Source organism: Suncus etruscus, chromosome 8 (genome assembly GCF_024139225.1).
Source record: "Suncus etruscus isolate mSunEtr1 chromosome 8, mSunEtr1.pri.cur, whole genome shotgun sequence".
Classification (NCBI taxonomy): domain Eukaryota; kingdom Metazoa; phylum Chordata; class Mammalia; order Eulipotyphla; family Soricidae; genus Suncus; species Suncus etruscus.
In genome coordinates, this window is record NC_064855.1 from 12,975,238 (window position 1) to 12,980,818 (window position 5,581).

The 5,581-nt window shown below is 40.0% G+C and overlaps 1 non-coding gene across 1 annotated transcript; it reads right to left on the reverse strand.

Annotated features, from left to right (window-relative positions):
• Window positions 1-5,100: 5,100 nt before the first annotated feature.
• Window positions 5,101-5,291, reverse strand: LOC126016805 (U2 spliceosomal RNA). The gene has a single exon (XR_007498518.1). It is a non-coding gene; the product is annotated as a U2 spliceosomal RNA (small nuclear RNA).
• Between the last annotated feature and the right edge of the window lie 290 nt (window positions 5,292-5,581).

Below are 5,581 nucleotides of genomic sequence, written 5' to 3' on the forward strand. Positions count from 1 at the left end.
TAGCCAGTTATCTTAGCAACTCTTGAGGGGTATATGCTTGCCTCTCCTTTTTCACTGAAGAAAAATGGTTCTGGTGGGTTGGGGGGGTGGCAGACCTTTTCCAAGTCAAGGGACCCAACAGTGGTGAGAATATTGAAATTAAGCTATCTTGCTTCAGAACGCACCTCCCACAATCTGACTTCCTCTGACTTCCTTTCTCTTAAATAAAATCTTTTCTCGGGAGGAGGAATTGGGCCAAGCCCCAACCCTGCTGAAGCCACACCTGCTGCCTCCCTCACTCAGAATCACCCAGGCCTTGCCTCATCATTGACCCTCTACAATTTCTTTCCAGGACACCAATCTGACCATACTTCAGATATGCTATTCCTTGGGCTGATATCACCAAGGATTTTTGGATCTAGTGCAGGAACTCTCCCCCACCATATCTTCCTTCCTCCAGGAGACCTAGCAACTGAGTACATGCCCTAAAAGTTGTAATATCATTAATAGTGCCTTGAATTTCTGGACAATTTCAGTTGTTTAATGCTATCATCCCTATAGAAACACATTGACTGAATAGACAGCCAATAGCAAGAGCTTACCAAAGCTTCTGTCATTGTATTATGACTTCATTGGAAATGCAACAGTTTTCACAAATGTCCTTGGTACTGTACATTTTTTCTTTCTTTTTAACTTCCTTTTCTTCTATTTTCTATTTTATGTTTCCTTTATATATTTTTTTAAAAAAACTTTTCTTTCGCTGATCTGGAAACAAATTTATTATGATTGGCTATGTCAACTATGTGATATATTTTCTTTAAATAAAAATTTTAGGGGCCGGGCGGTGGCGCTGGAGGTAAGGTGCCTGCCTTGCCTGCGCTAGCCTAGGACGGACCGCGGTTCGATCCCCCGGTGTCCCATATGGTCCCCCAAGAAGCCAGGAGCAACTTCTGAGCGCATAGCCAGAAGTAACCCCTGAGCGTCACAGGGTGTGGCCCAAAAACCAAAAAAAAAAAAAATTTTTAAAAATGTCTTGTTCAAAAATACTTTTCTAAAATCATAAATTAAAAAAGACCTAAAAATCAAGTTTCATGATCTAACTCCAAATGACTGCCTCTTCAGAAATACTTGGAAGATGCAAAATATCTGTTCTTAGCAGTAACATTTTTTTTTTATGAAATTGAGTATCAAAGCATCTGGTTTGAAAGCAACCAATGGTATACGCCACAGTATACTCAAGGTAGGAATTATTTCATTTGGAGAACAATAACTAATAATTAACATCTCTTAAATTTGTATAGAGTATCATATAGTGTTCCAAATAATTACATAAATTACCACATTAAATCCTCACACCAATCCCATCAAATATATCCTGTTATTATCCCCTTTTAAGAGATAGGAAAACCTAGGCACTAATATAGAAGCAAGTTCTCAAAATAACACAATTAACAAAAGGCAGTGTCAGGACTTGAAACTAACCCAGTTTGGACTTCAAGCACAACATGCATTGCCACCATGTTGTAGTTTCCTGAAAGGAAAATGTGGCTTGATTCCCTGTCATCCTACTTCAGTCAGGAGTGCCGAGAAAGGCAAATTGGAATCCTTCAGTTATGTTTGTGCCAAAAGAGAGTCTCAATGAAAAAATTACCAACTTAATTAAAAAGCATTCTTTCGTGAGTCTGAGGACACATATAGGTGTATGTATACTTACCATGTATATGTGTGTGTGTAATGTATATACTCATGCTACTGTTAATTTTCCCAGAACTTGGGAAGAAAATTTGATTTTATAAGCACTCAGAAGGTGGGAAGAAATAAAACAGAAGCAGTGTGAGAAATGGGAAGTTAGTCGTCACTTCCACCAGTTTCTAAGTGTAACTTTAGAGTGAAACTTTAGAGTGAAGCACAGAACTGTAGGAACAATGAAAGAAGAATGATAACTGCTCACCGTGGGGAGGAATGGTAAGACAAGAAAGAAAATGACCCTTAGTTGAATCTTGAAAGGACTAGAAGGAAATTATGAGGGAGAAAAGGAGATTTTATTCAGGCTGAGGAACATGGAAGATGAGCTGAAGCAGAGATCCTTGAAACTCCATTAGGACCAGATATGTACATAGCTTAGCTCTGCATCCTCAATCCCTTCTACAATGCTTATGATGTCATCACATAGATGCAAAGAAATGTTGAATTTGTCGGATGAATAACGAGAACCTTCTTCATGTGTGAATGAATGAGCCATGTCCAAGTAATACAGCAGAAGTTGACCTCTAAGAGCTTATGTGTATATATGTAGAAAGGAAGATAGATAGACAGACAGACAGACAGACAGATCCAGAGAGTACTTAAAACAATGAGTAAGACTGGTTCTTGGTGGTCTGTCTTCTGTCTCTCACCATGCCAGGGCACCGTCACAGTGTGTGAGAGATTTGTTTGGAATGGGGGAAGCATATTTTTGTTTGCATTTGCTTAGCACATTGCTGTCGCACATTTTGCTATGAGATGTAAAGTCATCTGCATGCACCGGTTGTGCAGTTAGAGAAGAGTCAAAACACGCGTCAGGCGGGTTGTCAGCCACATGGCCTAGGCAGATTGTCATCCTCCTTTGCCATGATCGGTGCCACCTTTTTTTCTCCTCTCCCACTACTCTTTTTTACTTATGAAGCCCCACACCTATTGTGTGTTTATCTCTATCAACTTGCCTGTCTATCTATCCATCTATCAACCTATCTACTCACTTACCCACCTATCCACCTACCCACCCACCCACCCATCTACCTATCTACCTACCTACCTACCTACCTACCTACCTACCTAGCTTTAAGTATCAAAGTCCCATTTCTGATTGATTTAAGGGTCTCAAACTCAATTTACTTGCAGGCCGCAGGAGGCAAAGTCAGGGTGATCCTTGAGTGCAAAATCAGTAGTAAGCTTTGAACATTTGGGTGTGTGACCCAAACAACTAAAACAAAACAAAACAAAAAAGATTCCTCTAGGGCAGGGCCACAAAATGTTGTATGGAGGGCCGCAAATGGCCCGCGGGCCGCGCGTTTGAGACCCCTGAAAGGTAGCAGCTAGCTACCAGGTTGTATATCAAGTCATTCAGCACCTGAATCAATCAGACCTCTGATCTTACTGAGCAAATGGCCTCAGTCTTGACTGCAGGCAGTTCACAGTATAAACCCCAAGAAATCATCACAGCTGGTGATTCTGAAAAATGAAGATGCCAGTGTGCACAGGCCACATAATGGTTTTATAAAATGACATTTAGATGTACCCAGTGCCTCCAGATCTAGCTCTTCCCCGTGTTAGTTTTCAGTCATATTCAGAAAACCAGTAAGAAGAGAATCAGTGTTCCAGGCTCATGCTACCAATTTAGTTGTCAGACAGAGAAAGAAATATTTGGAATCAGAAAACTTTTGTCTTGAATATCTGATCTGTGACATTTTGGGCAACCTGCTTCATTTAAATTGAACAAGAAGGGCAATGCCTGTTTATAATCTGAATGGAAGTAACTCTGGCTTGTAATATTATGTAGCTTTCATTTATGCAGCATATGTAATTCAACATAGATCATTGATGTGAACATGATAATCTCCATCCAAAGTTTCACTCTCATTTACCACCAATTGATTCCTTTTTCTGTTTTACCCATTTCTCTTTCCCTCTGACAACTACCCCTTGGTTGTCAGAAGCTGAGGTTTTGTTTATTTGTTGTCTTTCCCACATTTAACTTGTACAAATGAGTGAAGTCATATAGCAAGTGTTTCTGTCTGAGCTGTCTTACAATTTCACTAACATCATCTCCTCCAAGTCCATCCATATTGTCTCTTAAAATATTGTCTCTTAAAAATAAAAAAATTGGTCTGTTCCTTTGTATATACCTATTATATCATCTTAATGCATTACCTAGTTCCTATCCTTGAGGAAGTTAATGTCTATAGAAAGCAAAGATAAGCAACAAGTGTGGTGATTACTATGAAAGAGAAGTGTAGGGGTTTGTAAGGGCACATTAGCTGGGAACGAAAGGACTATGTGAAGGGCACCATAACTTAGATGCATTTACAGAAATGAAAATAAACCACTGATGGCTCAAGGTTCACCGATAATGTATGTACGAGAATATAGAAAGAACCAAGTACTGTACAGATAACAAAGGAGCATATCTAGTAGAAATAATACCTTTTGTAAAAGATGATCTCCAGTGATGCTCCTGAGATGTTTCAGGGATAGAGCATTCAGCATGATTAATAATACTGTGCTGTGTACTTGAAATTTGCTGAGAATGCATTTCAAGTGCATGCTCTCTCTCTCTCCCTCTCTTTCTCTCCTCTCTCTCATGCACACACAGAGGTCACCACATGAAATGATTGACAAGTTACTTAAGGCAGCTGTGGTAATCACAATATATATTGCATTATTACATTGTATACCTTACAATAAGCATTTATCTCTCAAAACTGGGTATACATATCATATATATTATATTTTAGTGCTTACTAAAAATAAATCTTATTAGGACACAAATACACAGAAAGTGCAATAATGCTCTTATAAGTGAAGGCACTCACTTATAAGCCAGAGAGAGACTGAGGAAAGAAATTGATCCTCCCAGCATTTGATCTTGGATTTCTGACTTGTAGAGTTGTGGAGAAATCAGTTCTATGTTTAAACCACCCAGCCTCTGACACACTTATTCATAAAATATGCTGTTCAGTCTAGATTGATTCCAATTTCAGAAACACTCTGTTTTCAGAACTTTCGCTTATGCAAGTTAGACTTATGCAAGCCCTTTTCTAGCCTTTATTTACCTTTGAAGATAATTTATTTGTACCTTAGGGCATATCTCAGATGCCCAGCAAATTTTGAAAGTAAATTTTTCCTCCTTCTGTTTATTTTGCATTTTTTTTTCTTTTCTTTTTTGGTGTTTGGGCCACACCCGGCGGTGCTCAGGGGTAACTCCTGGCTGTCTGCTCAGAAATAGCTCCTGGCATCACGGGGGACCATATGGGACACCGGGATTCGAACCAACCACCTTAGGTCCTGGATCGGCTGTTTGCAAGGCAAAAGCTGTTGCGCTATCTTTCCGGGCCCTGCTACCTCGACTTTAACCCCCCGAAAAGGGGGTGCACCGTTCCTGGAAGCACTGCAATACCGGGTCAATGCGAGGAGTGGACGGAGCAAGCTCCTCTTCCGACTCTCAGCTCCAAAAATCCATTTAATATATTGTCCTCGGAGAGAGGACGTATCAGATATTAAACTGATAAGAACAGATACTACACTTGATCTTCGCCAAAAGGCCGAGAAGTGATGCACTTTGCTTTTCTAACAAAGCAATGACTATGCTTTTCTTCCCCCTGAAAAATTGCCCCAGGCTTAGAAGACAAGAAGAGAACAGTGACGTACAGGAGTTATGTGGACTGATGTAATGTTGAAAGTAGTTGATGGATGGATAGTGGGAGGTTACGCTCTTTCTTCTGCATCTTAGAAACGAGGTTCTCTTCTTAGGTTGTAGGGTATGAGGTCAAGGATAGAAAATAGGGACTAACAGGAGCCCGGGAGATTTGTTGGGACAGAAATACCAACTGAAACCCAACTACAA